Here is a 22,551-nt window from a genome sequence, read left to right on the forward strand (position 1 = left end):
AAAATAGAATAAGATTATTTTCTCGAAAACTAATGGTCAAAACTTTTCCCAATCCCTTTCTCTCTAGTCTCCACATATATGTTATGTTACATGGAGTGTGACGGTAGTGAAGATTCTTCATATAGATTTTTCAAAATTCACCAAAAAATAACACAACTACATATACTCGTACCAAATACTAACACATTTCCATAAAGCATGTCCAATAACCGAAGAATAACACATACTAACATGTAGGAGTAAAAATTTTTAGCCCTTGCTGTTTTTGCAACAACAGTAGCAGTGCCAACCTGTTTGATTGATTTAGTACTACAAGACTGAATTTGCAGAGTTATAACCGCTTGTCAATGTCAAACACTGGTATTTTTGAGTTATTTCAAATAGTTATTTACCCGAAAAATCGGATAACGTTAAATTTAGATAGGGTTCTAAGGGTATGCAAATTTCTTTGATATAAAATGACAATACAGGTATTTTTGCTGTGAAAATGGAAAATGATGGAAGGGAAGACTGAAAAATATTAGAAGAACAAGCACAATAAAATCTTTAATTTTCCCCTCCCTTAATGTCTCCCCCCTATTGCAGTCTATCTCCCCTTTTATAGTAGAGGGTCACTACTTTATTTGTAACAACATAAAATAATACATATAGTGGAGAACCCATGATGGTTTGTCTCTCCCTCGATTCTCGCCAAGATTCTCTCCCTTGGTGCGGTTGTAATGGCTCTTGTCTTGCGAGCTCGGCACTGACTCGAGCTTGGTGCTAGATCGAATCCCCGGTCGTAGTTCGAGCTCGATTCTGCCTTGGAGTATCGATATTCGGGGCCTGTGTCGGTCGTCGTTACCCCGTAGTCCGATCCGGACGCGGGTTCGATAATGATATCGAGTTTTGCGGTTGATTGGTCTTATGGCTCGAAACTCGATGTCTCTACTTCGGAATTCGTCCGAGCTCGCCATGCGGATACCCTTCGATTGAAACGTTATTGTCTCGACCGGTCTTTATGACTGAGAATCGATTTTGACCGTACACAGATAGTCCCCTCGTTTCTCGGAAAGGATGTGGCGATGAACGATATGATTTCCCTGCGGCTCGATCAAATTTATACCGATGTTTCTATCAAACCCGATTTCGACGTATGTGATGGCTGTCCCATCGGCTCGGTTTTACCGAGGCATTTAATATGTGTCAGACAGTGGTCGGCCACCGCTGATACCGAACTGTCAGGCCTTAGTCTATAAATAATCTTTCCACACAACTTTCACCATTTTTGCGCCTTCTCTTCCTCCAGACTTTCCTATTTATCCTCTCTACTTTGCTGCTACGGGGCCGTTCAAACCATAATTTTGGTGCTGTTTATTTCTTCCCTTGCACTCTTTCCTTTCAAATCAATGGCGAAAACTTCCAAAACTGTACCTCAGAAGGAAAAAGCCTCTTCCTCACGACTGTCTAATGATAAGGCGCCGGTGGAGCCATCAGTTCATGACTATGTTCCTGGCCCGTGCATTTTGAAAACCGATTTTAAGGTGGAGAACCCTTCTTCCGTTCCGGGTCGATGTGAACACGTATCGATGTATACATGCTCTATAACGGAGGTTCACCTCGAGGCCGTCCGAAAGGACTGCAACTGGGGTTCCGAGGTCGTGCTGCAAATTCCGTCTTCCGACGAGGATGTTACCACTTACGTGGAGGGTTTTTTAAATGTTTACACTTATCCCTTCACGCTAGGACCCGTCGACCCGGTGATTATTGATTTCTGCAAAAGGTATCAAGTCACCCTTGGCCAAATCCATCCCTCTTTATGGCGTATAGTGATCTTATTGCAATTCTTCTCTACCAAAGCCGGAGGGTTGGACTTTTCTCTGAAATACCTCATCCGACTGTATCGGCCTCAGATCTTTCGAGGACTAATCAGACTTCATCATCGGGCATCGAAGGCATTGATGTCGAGCATCGATGAAGACAAGGATCGAGGTTGGATGAGTCGTTATATCCGAGATCCGAGTGAGGACCCGTGATATCATTCCGGATGAGAAGATGTCGTTCCCTGAGGAATGGAATTTTGACCGTAAGTGATTTTTGTTCACTTTTCATGTGCTTTTCCGATTTTTTCTGATGTCCTTCCGTGATGTTCAGCTGCCCCTTGGATGCCACAAGCGGTGCCCGGCCTCGAGGAATGGGTTCGGAAGTTGGCCTCGACCTCTTCTTATGCCGAGCGCGCTTGGCGTGATTTGGCAAAAGGCAGATGGGAGGCCAAGAACCATGGTGAGGTTTGCTTCTTGTTTCCTTCGAAGTATTCTTTGCGTTCTATTCGTTACCAATTTCCTCTTGTGCAGGTGTAACCAGGGATGCCATTTTGAGGCCTTCGAGCGGCGAGGAAAGAAACAAGTCCCTGGTCCCTAAATAGGGGGAAGATAAGAAGCGAAAAGCTTCCTCTCGTTCAGAGGACCCCAAGCCCAAAACTCGCAGGGTGAAGAGAAAAACAATTGCCCTTTCGATTGACTCGGTCCAACGACTAAGAGAAGAAGAAGAAAATAGCTCCTCGGCTTTAGTAGTTCGGTCTACGGAGGCCATCGAGGTTGCCAGAGCTGGCGGCTGTACCTGTCGGGGTTGTTCCCAAAAACCAGAATCTCGACCGGAGTACTCCGAGCGATTTGCTCGGGGCTATGAAAATGGGTGATTTGCCTTCTCTTCCATCTTTTTCTGAGGAGGCACTGAAGGAAGCTCGAGAATTGAAGACTCTTGATATCGGCGCAGGCTCTGGTGCAGGGGATCCTTTCGGGGATTGTTTTACTGGAGTTGACGACGGTTCCGATATCGGTGACGCTTCTCTTTTATTGGAGGAGGCTCAACGTTTCATTACTTGGGTAATGATTCTTCCATACTTCGTTTATTTGTTCTTTTCCATACTTGACTTCGTGTTTCTTACTATGCAGGCCATTGGTAGGTTTCGAGTCGATTTTAGCCATTGTGAGGCCGAGCTCCGGAAGGTCTCAGGTGAGAGAGATGCCCTGTGGCTTCTTTGCAGCCAAAAGGACGAGGCTATAAAGGACCTCCAAGCGGATTTGGCTAAGGTCCGTGAAGAAGGGGTCGAGCTTGATAAGCAGGTGAGCCTCGTTCTGGTCTGACTCAACCGTGGAAGTTAACCCTTCGTTGTCTCAGTTTCAGCAAAAGATCGAAAAGATCGGGTTACTTCGAGAAGAAGTCGATCAAATCTGAGCTGAATGCAATCTGTGGAAGGAGACCCTCAACCGCCTGGCAGCGGAAAAAGAAACCATCTTAACAAAATTATTATCGGCCGACGTTCAACTTCGAAGTGTCAAGCAAAAGGGGTCGGTTCAACCTAAGAAGATCGAGGAGCTTGAAACACGACTTGCTGAGGCTAAGGCGGAGGTTGAGTCATCGAAAGTCTTGGCGGATAAGTCCATTGCTGTATATCGGGCTGATGCTGAGGCTGCTCAGATGGAGGCCCGGGAAGCGGCGAAGACCGCCGATACTCGAGCTCATTGGGTTGCCGAACTTGCTAAGTGTAGGTCTCGGAGGGAGACCCTCGAGGAGATACACGCTCGAGGTTTCGACCTTACCGAAGAGGTAAAAAAGGCAAAAGAGCTCGAAGCGGAAGCTGAAGCCTTGGCTTCTGACGATGATGATGATGATGGTAGCAAAAGCGGATCCGAGGACAGGGAAGAGCTCGACCAGGAAGCTTAGTTTCTAATTCTTGATGTTTGTACATTAATCTCGTAGGCAAATTTTGTATATACATGTGTAATCAGGTCGACGTGTTTTTGTTTTGTGAAGACTTTTAATCGAATGTTGACCTTGTAGTTTCTCTGATCGATCAGATTTGTAGCCCCTGGGTTTGCTTGTTGAGTCGATGATTCAAACTTTGAAGGAACATAATCCGTAGGCGTAATGTAATGGTTGAGTTAATGTAAACTCAGAGTAAAAGTAGCTTATTAGCCGTCGAGTGAATGTTTTGAACTTAAAATACCGTAGCCCGTAGGCGTAATGGTCGAGTGAGTGCTTGCTCGAACTCGGAATAACAGTAGCCCGCAGGCTTAATAATCGAGTGAATGTTTCGAACTTGAGATCATGTGGCCTGTAGGCTTAATATTCGAGTGATTATTTCTAACTTGGAATGAAAGTAGCCCGTAGGATTGATGGTCGAGTGAGAGCTTGCTCGAACTTGGAATAACAGTAGCCCGTAGGCTTAATATTCGAGTGAATGTTTCGAACTCGAGATAATATGGCCCGTAGGCTTAATGGTCGAGTGAGTGCTTGCTCGAACTCGGAATAACAGTAGCCCGCAGGCTTAATAATCGAGTGAATGTTTCGAACTCGGAATATAAGTAGCCCGCAGGCTTAATGGTCGAGTGTATGTTTCGAACTCGAGATAATGTGGCCCGTAGGCTTAATGGTCGAGTGAGTGCTTGCTCGAACTCAGAATAACAGTAGCCCGTAGGCTTAATATTCGAGTGAATGTTTCGAACTCGGAATATAAGTAGCCCGTAGGCTTAATAGTTGAGTGAATCTTAATTCTGGTTGAGCAATAAATCTCAAGTCATTGCACATGTGTTTATGTTTGGGCCAATCTATATGAGCATGGTTCATTTTGACCATTTGGCTCTTACAATTTTTCCTGTTGGAACCCTATTGTTATGAGATGACTTTCTTGTATATGAACTCGATGTATTTGAGGGCCCTGATGCCCCCCGGTATTCGAGGTCTGTCGAAAAGAGGCCTCGGATATTGTTGAAAGTGCAGCACGATCGATGGTTGCCTCATTAAAAACCTTGCCGAAAAAACCCATTTGGGAGAAAATCGATCTAAGGGAAAAAGAGTGCAGCGCGTGCTCTTGATTGGAAGATCTTCTTCAGCTCTCGTTCGGACTTCTGCATGGGTTAGTTAGATGAATATGGAAAGGCCGTGCCTTAGCGGTAGTACCGTTTTGGATGTGGTACATTCCAACTTCTTGATAGCTGTTTGCCGTTTATGATGCCGAGCCTGTATGATCTTTTTCCAACGTTCTCGAGCACCTGTATGGTCCTTCCCAATTTGGTCCCAATTTTCCTTCGTTTGGATTCCGAGTATTGATGGTGACCTTTCTTAACACTAAGTCCCCGGGCTTGAAATGGCTGAGTTTAGTTCTTCGATTATAGTGCCTTTCGATTCGTTGCTTTTGGGCGGCCAGTCGGATGAGGGCAGCTTCTCGTCCTTCTTCCGATAATTCAAGGTTGTTGTTCATGGCCTCGTTATTTGATTCTTCTGTCATGAATCGAAATCTGGGACTAGGTTCACCGACTTCGACTGGTATCAATGCTTCAGAACCATATACTAAGGAGAACGGGGTCGCCCCCGTACTGGATTTTGACGTTGTTCGGTATGCCCAAAGGACTTCGGGCATGATTTCTCTCCATTTTCCTTTCGCGACGTTCAATCTCTTCTTCAGGTTTTGAAGAATAGTCTTGTTCGTTGATTCGGCTTGACCATTCCCACTGGGGTGGTATGGTGTTGATAATATCCTTCTTATTTTGTGATCTTCGAGGAATTTTGTGATTTTGCTGCCAATGAATTGCTTCCCATTGTCGCAAACTATTTCGGTGGGTATCCCAAATCGGCATATGATATGATCCCAAATAAAGTCTATGACTTCTTTCTCTCTTATTTTCTCGAACGCCTGCGCTTCAACCCACTTAGAAAAATAGTCAGTCATAAATAAAATAAATTTGGCTTTACCTGGGGTCGACGGCAGAGGGCCGACGATGTCCATCCCCCATTTCATGAATGGCCACGGGGATAGGACCGAGTGAAGTTGCTCCCCGGCTTGATGGATCATTGGCGCAAACCTCTGACATTTATCACATTTACGAACAAATTCTTTCGCATCTTTGCCCATATCGATCCAATAATACCCCGCTCTGATCACTTTTCGGACTAATGCGTCGGCGCCGGAGTGATTGCCACAAGTGCCCTCGTGTACTTCCCAGAGGATATAATTGGTATCTCCCGGACCCACACATACCGCCATCGGTCCATCGAATGTTCTTCGATATAGTGTTCCGTCCGCAGCCAACGTAAATCGAGCAGCTTTAGTCCGTAGGGCCCTGGAATCTTTAGGGTCTGAAGGGAGCTTTTCGTTTTTTAAGTACTCAATATACTTGTTTCTCCAATCCCAGGTTAAGCTAGTAGAATTTATTTCGGCGTGCCCTTCTTCGATTACCGATCTTGAAAGTTGGACGACAGTCCCCGAGCTCAAATCATCTACCTCGACCGACGATCCCAAATTTGCTAGAGCATCGGCCTCATTATTCCGTTCTCGGGAGACATGCTGTAGGGTCCATTGTTTGAAATGGTGTAAGGTGATAAGCAGTTTGTCCAGATACCTTTGCATCCTACCCTCTCTAACTTCGAAGGTTTTGTTTACTTGACTCACCACCAGCAAAGAGTCACAGTGCGCCTCAATGACTTCTGCTCCCAAGTTTCTAGTTAGTTCGAGACCTGCAATCATGGCTTCATACTCGGCCTCGTTGTTAGTTAACCTGATAGTTTTAATAGCTTGCCTAATAATGTTACCCGTGGGGGTTTTTTAAAATTATGCCTAACCCGGACCCCTTTATATTCGAAGCACCGTCCGTAAAAAGGATCCATACCCCGGACGATATATCTGATTTCAAAAGAAGTTCCCTTTCGACTTCGGGTATAAGGGTTGGCGTGAAGTCGGCCACGAAGTCTGCCAAAATTTGAGACTTGATGGCCGTGCGGGATTGATATTCGATATCGTATCCACTGAGTTCGATGGCCCATTTGGCCAATCGACCCGATAATTCGGGCCTATGTAGGATATTTCGGAGTGGGTAGGTGGTTAATACGCTTATGGGGTGACATTGAAAATACGGCCTTAACTTTGTAGATGCGCTTACCAGGGCAAGTGCCAATTTTTCTAAGTGCGGATACCTAGTTTTCGCTTATCCTAAGGTCCGACTCACGTAATAAACGGGAAATTGCGTACCTTGCTCTTCTCGAACTAGGACGCTGCTTACGGCGACTTCCGATACCGCCAAGTACAATTAGAGCTGCTCGTCCGCTTTCGGAGTATGAAGCAGTAGCGGGCTCGAGAGGTATCGTTTCAATTCCTATAACGCTTGTTGGCATTCCGGCGTCCAGGCGAAGTCATTCTTCTTTTTGAGTAGGGAGAAAAATCTGTGACTTCGATCCGATGATCTTGAAATGAACCGGCCTAAGGCTGCAATTCTTCCCGTTAACCTTTGTACAGCTTTCACGCTGTCCACGATGGTGATGTCTTCGATGGCCTTGATTTTGTCGGGGTTGATTTCAGTTCCCCGATTTGAGACCATGAAGCCTAGGAACTTACCCGAACCGACCCCGAAAGCACATTTTTCGGGGTTGAGCTTCATGTTGAATTTCCTCAGAATCTTGAACGTTTCCTGCAAATGGGCCAAATGGTCCTCTGCGCGCAGGGACTTAACTAGCATGTCATCAATATAAACTTCCATCGTTTTACCCATTTGTTATTCGAACATTCTGTTTACTAGGCGTTGATAAGTAGCTCTTGCATTTTTTAGCCTGAAGGGCATTACGTTATAACAATATGTTCCATATCGGGTCACAAATGAAGTCTTCTCCCGATCGTCCGGATTCATCTGAATTTGATTATACCCGGAATAGGCGTCGAAAAAGGTGATAATCTCGTGGCCGGCCGTGGCATCGATCATACGATCGATGTTGGGCAGTGGGAAGGAATCTTTGGGGCATGCTTTGTTCAAATCCTTATAGTCCACACACATTCTAAGTTTGTTTCCTTTTTTAGGTACAACAACCACATTGGCTAACCATTCGGGGTATTTTACTTCCCGAATGGACCCTATCTTGAGAAGTTTGGTTACCTCGTCCTTTATGAATGCGTGTTTTTCCTCGGACTGGGCCTTCTTTTTTGCTTCACCGGTCTGAACATAGGGTTCAAGCTTAACTGGTGCGTCGTTATGTCCGGCGGGATCCCTGTTATATCTAGATGTGTCCAGGCAAAACAATCGATGTTATTGATAAGAAATTGAATAAGTTTCTTCCTGAGTTCGGGGCTCAAACCCGTTCCCAGGTATACCTTTTGTTCGGGCCAGTGTTCGATCAGTACGATTTGCTCCAGTTCCTCAATTGTTGATTTGATGGCATTGAAATCATCGGGGGTTACGAAGGATCGAGGGATCCATCGATCATCATCGTCCTCTTCAACGTTTTGCTTACCTGGTCGGGTCGAAGCCAATGTCTGTGATTGCTATTTGGCGCTCAGCTTTGAACCTGATCCTTTCATTGGTGAAGATGAGGATATTAATTTTGCTTCTTCGACGGAGAACATTTCCTTTGCGGCCGGTTATTCCCCGTACACTATTTTGATACCTTCCGATGTTGGGAATTTGAGGACCTGGTATAGGGTCGAGGGTACGGCTCTCATACTGTGTATCCACGACCTTTCGAAGAGGTTGTTATATCTCATATCACCTTCGATTACGTGAAACTTTGTTTGCTAGATGGTTCCGGCTATGTTTATCGGTAGGATGATCTCGCCTTTAGTGGTTTCACATGCCATGTTAAATCCGTTTAGAACCAGAGTTGCGGGTACGACCTGATCCTGCAGGCCGAGCTGTTCTATGACCCTCGATCTGATGATATTGGTCGAGCTACCTAGATCAATTAACAAATGCTTAATCTTAGTTTTATTCATGAGTACGGATATTACCAGCGCGTCGTTATGGGGTTGGATGATTTCCTCTGTATCTTCATCACTGAAGGATAAAGTCCCTGCGGGTGCATGATCTTGGGTTCGAGATCGCTTCACAATCGACGTTTTAGCGTGTTTAAGCATCGGTCCCGGGGGGGGAATCGACGCCGCCGACGATCATGTGAATGACGTGTTGCGGTTCTTCTGGCTCGTTTCGCATACCGAATTCCTTGTCTCTAAAATGGTTCTTCACCCTATCGCTCAGAAATTCCCGAAGGTGCCCTTTATTAAATAAGCGGGCCACTTCCTCTCTTAGTTGCCTGCAATCTTCCATTTTGTGACCATGGGTGCCATGATATTCGCACATTTGATTGGGATTCCTTTGGGCAGGATCGGTTTGCATGGGTCGAGGCCATCTGGTGTCTTTGGTGCGTCCGATGGCCGATACGATGGCGGATGTACCAATGTTGAAATTATACTCCGATAGTCGAGGGATTTCTATAGGATCCGTATATTTATCAAAGCCGCTCTTGCTCATAAGTCCCCGAGAATTTTGCCCCTGATCAATCCTTCGGTTGTTCCGAACCGTGTCACGTGCTGAACTGTTGTTCATCCGATCTGTGTCGTACGGTTGGTATCGATCTCTGTTCGACCTTTGCTCTATGTTGGCTTCCCTTTGATTTTTAGTGGTTGTGTGGTTCTGTCGTACGGGCCCATATGGAACTCCCAATTGATTATCTTTGACCTTGATTTTTGATTGGTACCGGTTGTGTACATATGCCCAAGTTATTGCAGGGTACTCGATCAAATTTTGTTTCAGCCGACGTGACGCTGTCGAGCTTAGCCCGTTCAGTCCTTGGGTGAAAGCTTGTACGGCCCAATCGTCTGTGACCGGTGGCAAGTCCATACGCTCTATTTGAAATCGGGATACGAATTCCCTCAGCATCTCGTTACCCCTTTGCTTTACTTTGAAGAGGTCCGATTTTCTTGTTGCAACCTTTATGGCACCAGCATGTGCTTTTACGAACGAGTCCGCTAACATGGCGAAAGAATCAATGGAATTCGGCGGTAAGTTGTGATACCAGATCATCGCTCCTTTTGCGAGAGTCTCTCCGAACTTTTTCAACAACACGGATTCGATTTCATCATCCTCCAAATCGTTGCCTTTGATGGCACATGTGTAGGAGGTGACGTGTTCGTTAGGATCGGTCGTACCGTTATATTTGGGAATTTCGGGCATACGGAATTTTGGGGATTGGTTTTGGGGCCGCGCTCGAGGGAAAAGGCTTTTGTATGAATTTTTTCGAATCGAGCCCTTTTATCATTGGCGGAGCCCCCAGAATTTGATCGACCCTAGCGTTATACGTTTCCACTTTTTTGTCATTGGCTTCGACTCACTTCGTGAGTTCCTCGAGCAATTTAGCAATTTCAGGAGCAATCCCCGATTCCCGCTCATTTGATTTCACTACGGCGGGTTCCGTTCTGGGTGTGACTTCTCGAAGAAGCGGATTGGAGTTCGGCCCGCTTTACGTATGGGTTCGGCTCTGCAACTGAGCTATTGCTGCTTGTTGGGCTTGCAACATTTCGAAAATCATACGCAAGCTGACCCTGATTTCCCCCGTGTTGTAGGTGTCTCGGGCTATAGATCGAGCACCGCCCTGAACGCTCATCTCTAGTTCAGAACGCTGATTCGCTTCTAAAGCTATTTGTGAATTGATATCCAGTGGTACTTTGGCTCGAATTTCGGGTTCTTCGATTCGAGCCTCGTTACCGTTGTTAGGTAGCCTTCCGGCCCCGGACACCAAGTTGTTGGTTTCATCTTGAAGGCCGGCTTCGAGGTCGATAGGTAGAGCCATGGCTGATTCGAAGTTGTAAGCTGGAGTGTACTGTAGATTTATATCAGACAATCACCGTTACCCTTAGCCCCACGGTGGGCGCCAAACTGTTTACCCGAAAAATCGGATAATGTTAAATTTAGATAGGGTTCTAAGGGTATGCAAATTTCTTTGATATAAAATGACAATACATGTATTTTTACTGTGAAAATGGAAAATGATGGAAGGGAAGACTGAAAAATATTAGAAGAACAAGCACAATGAAATCTTGATCTGCCCTCCCTATTGCAGTCTATCTCCCCTTTTATAGTAGAGGGTCACTACTTTATTTGTAATAACATAAAATAATACATATAGTGGAGAACCCATGATGGTTTGTCTCTCCCTCGATTCTCGCCAAGATTCTCTCCCTTGGTGCGGTTGTAACGGCTCTTGTCTTGCGAGCTCGGCACTGACTCGGGCTTGGTGCTAGATCGAATCCCCGGTCTTAGTTCGAGCTCGATTCTGCCTTGGAGTATCGATATTCGGGGCCTGTGTCAGTCGTCGTTACCCCGCGTTCCGATCGGGTTCGATAATGATATCGAGTTTTGCGGTTGATTGGTCTTATGGCTCGAAGCTCGACGTCTCTACTTCGGAATTCGTCCGAGCTCGCCATGCGGATACCCTTCGATTGAAACATTATTGTCTCGACCGGTCTTTATGACTGAGAATCGATTTTGACCGTATACAATAGTTCATTTGCTTTTGAAATATTCTATTGTTACTTTCTTGCCACATATAGTACACTGTTGCTGCCAATGTAATACGATAAACGCTAGCTCCTGCACTTCTTCCTTTGCACGTATTGATAGCCTACAGGATTTCATCATTCCATTCCATGCTGGCTCTGTTAATATTCTGCCACATCAATATCTTCTTCCAAATGCCACCAGTTATCTCACATCCAAAGAAGAGATGTTGAGTGGTTTCCTGTTCTTGATTACAAAGGGGGCATAGAAGATCAGTGGTAATACCCCATTGAGCAATTCTGTCTTTTGTAGCCGACCTTCCATATATAGCTAGTCTCAAAATGAACAACCATTTAGGATCTCCTTGGTTGTTGCATATAGTCTTCCTCCATGACACTTTTGATGAATTCCCCTTAGTATTCTGTGGTACACCTCTCTAACTGAGTATTTGTTCAATCGTTGGATATCATTGTGGGTGTAGCCTGCCTCTTCTAGGTAGTGTCTCTCCAGATATTAATGTCATTTGCAATAACTGAATGTGCTGGCTAAGTAGAACAGTAAAAATTTAAGGAACCAGACTATTTTTTCTGGCCAATAATCACAAGATTAACTTTCTTCTTCTCTTTCCTGAACAATCTCCCCTCCCACCCTGCGCAGCTTTTACAAAGAAGGGGAAAAAAAAGAAGAGAGAAATGAGTATAAGCTCAGAACAACAATAAAACCCATTAAATAGTAAGATAAATATGTGTTTTTCAACACTATTACATCTCCAAACAACTCTGGCTAGTAGGGGTGGCAAATGGGCGGGTTGGACTGAATTTGGACGGGTCAAAATGTGTTAGGTCAATAAATGGCTATTGCCCAACCCAGCCCAAAGTTTACTTGGGCTAAGATGGGCTAAACAATGGGTCATAACCCAACCCGTCCAACTTGACCCATGTTTTAGAACTATGCTCATTTTGCATAAACAAAACATTTTACTTTTTATACACCTATGTATAAAAGGTAAATAAATACTATTAGTATTTTGAGAATCAAAATATATTTCCTTAATTAACAAATTAGTATTTAAAATGTGTAAGTTGAAAAATATTTTGTGGGTGGGTGGGTGGTGCAGAAAAACACAAACAAAAAACAGAAAATTGAAAAGGGGGTGCAGGAAAACGAAAAAACAGAAAATTGAAAATACAAAAAAAAAATTGCGAGGGGTTGGGATAGGTGGGTGGTGCAGGAAAACGAAAAAACAGAAAACAAACAATTGAAAATACAAAAAAAAAAAAAAAAGTAAAAATAATTTTTTTTTGCGGGAGAGTGGGGGTGGGTGGGTGGTAACTAAGTAAATTTCTAGATAAGTTGGGTTGAGATCCCTTTGTTTTGGAATGAGCTTCATGGGTTGTATTTGAACTACTTCATGGGTCAGAATGGGCGACAAAAAATAATGAGTTAACTTGAGCTCAACCTAAATTGACCCATGAGCTAAAACATTGTAGCCCAACCCATTAATCTCTGGGCGGGTTGGACTCAAATTGCCACCCTACTGGCTAGTAAAACCTTATAATTCATGCAAAAGCCTACTTATCAACCAAAAGAAGAAATATATGCAAACTCTTAGATATCGGATCCCTCCTCTGTACTAACTATAACAGCATAACATCAAGTCACAATTTGTCCAGATCATAATCAAGAGGCCCTTATAAAGTTCCCAGCCAGCTATCACAAGCCTAATTGCTTCCTCCAGTTCTTATGAAAGCTCACCGCTTAACTAGGACGTTCATCAAGATTGCACACTGCGATAACATACACTTGAAATACAAACAACACTATCCTTCAACTGGGAGGAATTACATATTCATAGTAGCAGTAGCAAGAGGTAGTGGTGTTCCATGATCAAGTTTTTCCTTACCTAGTTCACGGGAACCAATACTCAGCGTTACTATGAAGGTATACAAACTGGCTATTTGTCATCTTTCAGGATACCAATACACACAAGAGATGTTCATCAAAGATGTTACAGACAACTAATGAACATTTACCTTTCTATTGCTAATGTTGTAGTTTCCCAACATTTCCAGCACATCCCCTCCAATATACAATACAACAAATTTTAACAAGTTCCTATATCTAAAATCAGGTCCTTTGCCTAACCCTCCTTCCATTGGTATCACCACCGTCTGAAAGCTGGGCCCACACACTTTTAGACTTACCACCTCCACTGCTACAATCATCCTCACAACCAGCCACAGTTTTAAGAAGCTCTGACTGAAGAGAGGGGCTATGTTCTTTAAGGTATTCGAACCCATCTGATTGCATGACAGCTGCAAAAAATAACCAAGTAATAGATGAGTGAAAACCTCTGGTGCGAGAGAAGTACAGAACACAACAGATGCAACAACACAACAGATGCAAATTTCAAAATATAACAGTGGTCAAAGCCCGGCAACTTAATGACAGTCTTCAGCTATTAGATAGGAAAGGGAATGTGTAACAGCCGCATTCATAGCAACATTAAATTTAATAGAAATATCTTACTGGATAGCATAGCTTACCGGCTTACCCTCTAAAGAGTTACAGACCTCAAGAAGTTATTTTCACACTTCTCTAGAAATTTCTGATCCTCTTAATCACTTTCAGATGGTTTACCAGAAAACTTATTTGCAAACAAAACTCAAAATCTACTTTACAAGAAGCAGGCTTCATAGTACCCACAAAGAGCACCAGAAATAGCACATGCCGATCTATGCATTGCACCCAACTACACAGCCTCTCAGTTTTTTGGGGGGAGTGGGGGGGTGATGGGGTGCATCATTCCTTCCTTTTTTTTTTTGATAAGGTAAATTGTATTAATCAAAAGGGAGAAAATCCAGCATACAAGAAGTATACAAAAAGTAGAGAATTTACATCAGAACATGATTCTCTACAAATGACGCCCAATCTTCTACACAAGTAGGGGCTATATGTGTGCACCAAAAGGCGATCAAAGATAAAAGACTATTCTTAAGATGTGAAAACGTAGACTCAATCCCCTCAAAAACTCTCCTATTTCTATCTCCCCAGACTAACTACATGAGAGCTAATGGGGCGAACTTACACGCCTTTTGCTTGCTTCTTCTACGAAAACCGGCCCAGCTATATAGCATTTCCTTTACAGTGTTTGGCATCACCCATTGAACACCAAAAAGATTCAGGATTGCCCTCCATAAACCCCAGGACACAGGGCAATGCAGCATAAGATGATTAACTTCTTCCCCTGAGCTTTTACACATGTAGCACCAACTAACATGTGTAATTCCTCTCTTTCGCAGATTTTCAGATGTCAAGATCACTCCCCTCGCTGCTAGCCATGCAAAGAAGCACACCTAAATAGTTAACGAAAGGCTATGAAAAAGCCATTTAACATCCGTTCACACTCAAGCCAAAAAAGCTACTTTGCCAAGTACCGTTACTTCTTGCTTTAAAAGTGTATGGTCTTTTGATGGCTAAAGCTGTTTCAATATAAGTTGTTAGTTTCTGTACTCTTTGGATCTTCTTGGTGCCTTTTAATGAATTTAATTTACCTCATAAAAAAAGTTGTTAGCTTCTGATTCTATCTTCTTCTTCCTTTTTTTTTTGTTTTTTTGATAAGGTAAAAAAAAGAAACTGGAAATCGTTTCCGACTCCATCTTTACAAGAGGTTTGACTCCATAGTACACCCATTAGTGGCACCCCAACTGCCAAAGCTGCTTGACGTGTGTATTTCTTGCTATCCGCACTATAAAATCCTTATTAAAAGCTCACCTGAGACATACTCAACATTCAAGCCAAAAGCTGGCTCTGTATGAGCACCACCGCTTACCCAGAGAGAGTTTAGAACCTTGTTGATAGAAAAAATATTTCCCTTTTGATTTACAGCAATTTTTTCGGGGGAGGCAGGGACGAGAGAACAATATACCTGTGCGGACGCATTTTATCTAATCATTTTCATCAGTTTCCGTAAAAAGTAATTCCGGTTGTTAACATTCATTTGTATGAAAGATGGAACTCCAAGACACCAACCAAAACCGCTCATTCACTGTATTGCAGCTAGCTAAATAGGGACAAATTCTTTTTAGCGAGTCTCCAGCAACTATTTACGTGTATTGCAAGCTACTATATAAGATCTAATTCTTTTAGAGAACCATTAACAGCCATTTACAATCATATTGTGCTCAAACAAATAGCACTCTCTCACTAAGTATCCAACAAGTCTGTCAGAGTTTATGGTGGTTTTGCAATGAAGGAAATTTCTATCAGTTTATAGAATACTTCACAATGTCCTAATTATTATCCAATCATTCAGCAGATAACTTCTTTGATTTCAGCAGTTTGAAAAGTTTACAGGAAAGTTTACACTGTCCTCGTTATTTACATTAATTTTGCAGATAAGTTGATCTTATGTAGCATTCACATATATAAGATTTAATTTTTTGAGAGTCATTAACAGTCATTTAAAATCACATTGAGCTCAAGCTAATAGCACATTGTCACAAGTTCCCACAAGTTCTGAATTAAAGAATTTACCGAGGTTTGACAGTAAGACATTTCTTCTTTTAGTTTATAGAAACATTTACAATTTCACCCCGAGTTTACGTTTATTCGGCAGATAGCTAATCAAGGTCTACGTACACACTACCCTCCACAGACCCCACTTGTGGGAACTCACTGGGTTTGCTGTTGTTGTTGCTGCTCATTATATTACATTCATTCTGCAAATTAACTTACTTGATCTGATCTTACATTGCAGTCAGCTAATATGACCTGAATTATTTATCATTAGAAGTGATTTTGCAATTACAACGCGCTAAAGCTAATATATCTGTGTTACTATGTACCCGCCAATTCTGTTCTAACAGTTTATGATGGTTTGGTAGTTAGGAAATTTCTTCTTCGACACAAAGTCAACAATTTCCTTATTTACATACATTCTGAAGATAATTTATTTTTATTTCTCAAAATAGGTGTTGGACTTGGACCCCATATGCACCCATTAATAGCAGTAAAAATATAACTAACCACTAGGCCTGAATATAGAGATGCACAAGAGTGGAACACCCAGAAACATGAAGACAAATGCAAGGCAGGATATAGATTTTATAGTAAAATCAGCTCACTTCCTTTGGTGCTTTTGGCAGGTGAAAATGACACATGCAATGCATGTTAGAGGCTTAATATCCGAATTAGACCTTCGTGCTTTGTGGTTGGTAGATTGAGTTGGGGTTCATTCTTAAACAAGAAAAGAAATTCTAATCAAAATGGGAGCTTTTTCTTATCCCCTCCCCCCAGGGAGCTCACTTTTCACTAGTTTAGTTGTTGATTACATGATTGTTGCAGGTGCAATTTAAGGGGATGTAGAGACTGGTAAAAGTTAACTTGGTGTATTAACCCATAAAATCATCTATAATGGATTTGATGTCTGCATCAGCAAGTTAAGTGACAAGAGGGTCCATGCCAAAGTTCACAAGCTCAAGTCTATCTCTATTGTCCTAGCTCTGCCAGATGAGGATAGTGATCCACTTCATTCATTTCATTTTCCTGATAAGTCACTTCACTGGTTTCACTTTTGAGTTTTTTCCTCTTTTGCTTTGTCCTTGTGGATGTTCTGCCAATGTCAAAGTGACAAAAATGGGATTGGCTGGAGATCAGAAGTTCTTTTTATATGGTACTTGCTGGGACGTATGCAGAGGTATATAGTCGGGATAATTGCACCCTTGTTATATTTGCATGAAGGAAGGGAGTGAGGGAAAGAAATACAGAGAGAAAGACAAAGAAAGAAGTCCTTTCACTGCTCAAAGAAAACAACTTAGAAACAAACAATTCTCGGAACAGATTCAACTTGAAAGAGCTTTCCTATTTGACCTCAGGGGATGCAACTTTCAGTTTCCTCTGCTTTTCCATGAGAAGATAGAATTCCCTATCAACGAACAAAGACTAATAGCCTGTTTGGCCAAGCTTCTAAAATCAGCTTATTTTGAGAAGTGCTTTTCTCAAAAGTACTTTTTAAAAAAGTGCTTTTGGTGAGAAGCAGTTTGTGTTTGGCTAATTAATTTGAAAAGCACTTTTGAGCAGTAATTAGTGTTTGGCCAAGCTTTTGAAAACTGCTTCTAAGTGTATTTTTCTCAAAAGTGCTTCTCAGAAAAGTGCTTTTGGAGAGAAACTACTTTTTTCTACTTCTCAAAAACTGCTTTTGCTTCTCCTCAAAAGCACTTTTTTTCCTTCCAAAAGCTTGGCCAAACACCTCAATTTTTGGCCAAAAGTGCTTTTGGCTAAGCTTGGCCAAACAGGCTATAAGCCTTCCAACTGTAGTTTTCTCTTTCTCCTCAATACTAGTTCAGTATAATTGTTTCAGCTCGATTGCTATCTAAAGACACTAAGCCACTAAGGCGCCCTTTGTGTTTTATTAAGATTGAGATTTCTGAAACACCTAACGGCGTGACCTGGTAGTCAATGAAGTGGATGAAAACCTTAGAGGACCAGGGCTCAAATCCCAGCGTCGACAAAAAAAAACACTAGGTGATCCACGGGAAATGACTTGACACACAAAATCATACTATTGGATCCTTTTGTCATGAGTTACCAAGGATCCGTACATATGATTATAGGTCTAAAATGATGATCTACTGTGTGGAAATTATAGTGCCCAAGAATGAACAATAAGAGAGACAGAAGTAAAACATCGAAAAGAATTAGAAATTGTATCCGTGCCCACTACAGCTAGACTACACTATAGAGATAAAAGAAAAGAGAGACAAGTGGGTGGCAACAATATTTGACAAGGAATACTGACTGAAGTAGTGGTACAACAATGACAAACATGATAAGACCATGAAATGAGAAGATATAACAAACTATAACATTTATTTTTGTTCCAATCCAAAAGCATGAGTTCTCTGCAAAGAAGGGAACATGACGCAAATATAAAACGTCTCGTACCAGCAAGATTTTCAGCAGCGAATCTTAGGCAAACTGCTTTGAGCTCAGTGGCATGGTAACGGTCCGCTAAAGCAAGAATTTGTGCAACAGAGTTGACAGAGATATCTTTGCAGAGATGAGACTCACACAACCTCCTGAGTCGTGTTAAATTATAGCGATCAGCTGCTGATAGCAATTTTGCTGTCACAGTATCAGATATGCAGGGGGTAGAAGAAGAAGTACTAGTTGCTTCTAGCTCTTCTTCTACAAGAGCATCTTTGTATACAAAGTGCAGCATAACCTTGCACGAGAAGAAATAGAAAATTCCAAAGAACAGCGAGTTAGAGCTCCATTTATAGTTAGAAAGAGTTCAATCTATTTTGCCAAAAGCAAATGTTGTGTTGAAGAAGCAATTACAGTAAGAGAGACGTAGAATTATGATAATGATATAAAAAACAGATATACATTGAGAAAAGAAGAAATAAATTTTATAAGACGAAAATAGCCATAATATGATAAAAGCAAATGCTCACTTTGAAGACCTCGGGTTCCATATCAGTAACCACAATTTCCTGCTCATCAACATCCTGTCCATCAAAGTATTCAGTGCGGAATACAGGAGAACGAGCAGCCAATACCAACTTATGAGCATGAAACTTTTCACCAGCCACATTGAAAATAATATCAGAGCCTTCCATATTTTCCAAAAGCATGCCAAAATGTGCTCCAATGTCAGGGTCTGAGACCTGAATTGTATGCAAGCTCGAACAGTCTATTGTAGAGCGCACAACTCCCACAGTGCAATTAATCTTCAAGCAGTCGTCCTTCAGATAATCTGAAGTCTCGAGCATTCCTCGTCTAAAAAACCGTTTGTATCCCCTATATATCAGCCAGATAACAACTTCAGAGAAAGTCTTGAGTTGAAGTATAAAAAATTAAAGAGGAGAAAAGTTTGCTCAAGTAGTTATTCAAGATGCTATAAACAGGATTCTTCTATTTTTCTTTTTCTTCAAGTTCCTGCTACAATGGAAGATACCTCAAATACTTTTCACTCAAATAGATACCTCAGCATGCAACAATATTTCTTGATGATAAAGGCCCGAGTCAATTGAGAGCATTTTGATTCCTAGCCTAAAAGGGAAGCACTTCTGTTTGCAACTAGCAATAGGGGGAAATGGTCTGAGAAAGGAGTCCCGTACAAAGGGTTTAAGAGAAGTTTATTACCTTATTTTAGGCAGGTTAGCGCGTATTTATTTGGGTGGAGGCAGATGACCGATTACGCTAATTGGATAGGTTTAGCAGTAGAACCTTAGGTTTGGTCCATAAAGGACAAGTACTACTAGCAGCACAGATATGGCATCTTCCACTCTCTTTGTTTGAGTTACAAGGGTCACACCAAGGACGGAAATGAGACAATCACCACTTGGGGTAAGAGGAATAGCAAGGAGAAAAAGGCAATTTGGAGGACCGCATCATTACGTATTTTTATGATTGGATTCATGATACTGATTCTGATTCTGACCATATATGAAAAGCAACAATAATTGACTTAACACAAAAATGATTTCAATGTGGGGTCTATCTCTACCGACTCAACAACTAGCTTTTGGGGTGTTATTAAGGTTCTAACAAAATTATGATGACTTGATCTTATTATAAGAACAACCACAGTAGCATTCAGTTAATCAATTCTTTAATGCCCAGCCCAAAAAAATTTACTTTTCTTGGAAAGGAACGACTGCAGCATTGTGCTAGCTATCTTGGTGATCAACTTCAACCAAATCTAACTATTCTTGTTTGCTTGAGTATCAAATTGGAACTCAAAGATATTTTGAACATTTAACATGTATTTTATTTAATTCCTCATTTGCAATATCTTTGGAAGTAGTTTGGATAGAGTTTAAGTTGTAAGCACCGATGGTGTAAAGAAAATACTTTCACACAACCAAGTCATTTGAAATGCATTTGCACCCAAGGATGTGGCCTAGTGGTCAATGAAGTGGGTGAGAACCATAAGGTCTCGGGTTCAAATCCTAGCGGAGGCAAAAAATACTAAGTGATTTCTTCTCATTTATTCAAGCCTTGGTGGATAGAATTACCTAGTACATATTGCTGGAGGAAGGTGGCATGTATTCCGTGGAATTAGTCGAGTAGCCTATACACCATAGTTATAAAAAAAAAAAGGTCATTTAAAATGCAAGTAACTCTATTTAATAGCATTACACTTGTCTGTGTATATAACTTAAATCAATTTGAATAAGGCAACACTATGTTCAAGAAATTGGCTAAATTACAAGAAGCAACACATTACCACATGCTGCCACGGTACTTCAAGGTGTAAGGCCCGCTCTCAAGAGACCTATCGAAGTGACTATGAACCTTATGCTTTCCTTTACCACTCTGATCGACCAGAGTCAACTCAAACAAAGCCCTAACATCCGTTCCTTCACTAGCCAAAGCAATAAACACCGAAACATACGCCGAATTATCCTCGGGGTTCTTCCCGTCCGGATAAAAGTAAATCGCCCACTGGTGACCGCCGACGGTGAAAGTATCACTGGCGATGTGTTTCCCGACTCCCATCCCTTTAGCTAAAGAATAACCTTGGATCACGAACCGGTGCGAGCCGTTAATTGTATCGGTCACGGATTTCGAGCTCGTCGGCGGTGATAATTCGCCGACGGTGTTCTTATCGGAAACGTGAGTGATCGTCGGCGGCTCCGACATTTCGAATTCCCCTATTTTCCTGATGCTATAGTTGCAGACAGGGGACTTGGACGGAATTTATTCAAAAGAAATGGTGATAAAAAGGAAAGAATGAATTTTGTTAGGGTTTTTCTTTTTTGAGCTTACGCACAATTGAGAAGGAGACAAGAGTCGTAAACTTCAAATTATTATCTTTTTTGGGGAGAAATCTTTGAACAAATGGAGATTGGAGTACTTAGATTTTCCTGCCTTCTATTTATAGAAAGATTTTTCTTTTTAGAAACCTGTTATCTGTTGATGGAAATGACTCGCTTTGAGTTCTAGTTCAGATTTCAGACTCTTTGTTTGCAAGGTTTTAAAAATGATATTTTTGGAGTTCACTGTTTTATCTTATTTTTTGGTAAAGGATTTGTTGAGCTAAATTACCTTCATGGCTGGGCTGCTGAAATGTAGTATATGTGATTTACATTATGCCAAAAAAATGGCTGTAAATAAATTTTGCAGGAACAGATAATTTTAAGTATTTTATAGATATATTTCTGGTACTAGACATTTTTTATCATGCAGTGGTTTAGCTAACCATAAATTTAAAAGAAGAGTAATACTTCTTATTTGTTCAAAGGGCGCCTCAATAAAAATGGTGGCCTAAAGTCAAATTGTATTAAGAGGTCTTTTAAATTTATTTCACAAAATTCATATAATAGTGAGACACAAAAGAGCATCCAAATCAATGCATCAATCAAACATTAGAAAGTAGCTAAATCAAAGAACCTGAATTGAAATTGGAAAGTGAAAAGGAGAAAAAATTAGAAATGAAGAGGGAGATAAATATACTATAACTAACGAGACAAAAATTTACCATTGTTCACTCATCTATACATTCTTAGCCAAATAAAAAATATTAAAATTTGGACTCTTAAAAATAATTGCATAATATATATAATAATATGGAAAAAACCAAAAATAGCCAAATTTACATCTGGCAATTGAAAAATAGCCACATTTTCAAAAGTAATCGAAATTTAGCTACTTTTTCATGTAAAGCTAAAATCTGAATAAAAATACCCTTAAAAATTCGGAAATATTCCAGCATAATATGATGGAGTTCGAATTTTCTTACATATAAGCTTTCAGCATAATGTGTTGGAGTTCGAACATAATATGCTAGAAGTTTATATGTAGGAGCTCCATAATCCGGCATATTATGCTGAAACTTTTTGTGTTTCAGCAAAATAGTGTCTATTTTTCAATGACTTTGTAAATGTTAGATATTTTTCAATTATCAATCCGAAAACTGGCTAATCCGTGCTATTTTTACTAATAACATAATATAATATTTTTGAGGCCCTCTAGAATTTGGGCCTAAGGCAATGGCTTGAGCAGCCTTACCCTCCAGCCTGCCCAGAATTTTGCTTATTATTGTCCATTCCAAAATTTCAAATGAAGTAATGCTTGTGTATGTGTACATTGTGTGGTGGCTCAAGAATGAATTTTCATCACATTGTCCTGGTCCATCAAATAGCTTTTTTTTGTAAGAATAAATTCAGATAGTCGTCCACCCAATCGCTTAAACTAAAAATAGGCGACAGACATTGACTAATTTGTCAGTTAGAAGAATGACAAAAAA

General features: G+C 41.4%; 1 pseudogene; it reads right to left on the minus strand.

Annotated features, from left to right (window-relative positions):
• Positions 1 to 13,090: 13,090 nt before the first annotated feature.
• Positions 13,091 to 21,266, minus strand: LOC107770062 (BTB/POZ and MATH domain-containing protein 4-like; annotated as a pseudogene).
• Positions 21,267 to 22,551: the final 1,285 nt, after the last annotated feature.

The sequence above is a fragment of the Nicotiana tabacum genome, chromosome 9, assembly GCF_000715075.1.
Source record: "Nicotiana tabacum cultivar K326 chromosome 9, ASM71507v2, whole genome shotgun sequence".
NCBI classification, from domain to species: Eukaryota; Viridiplantae; Streptophyta; class Magnoliopsida; order Solanales; family Solanaceae; genus Nicotiana; species Nicotiana tabacum.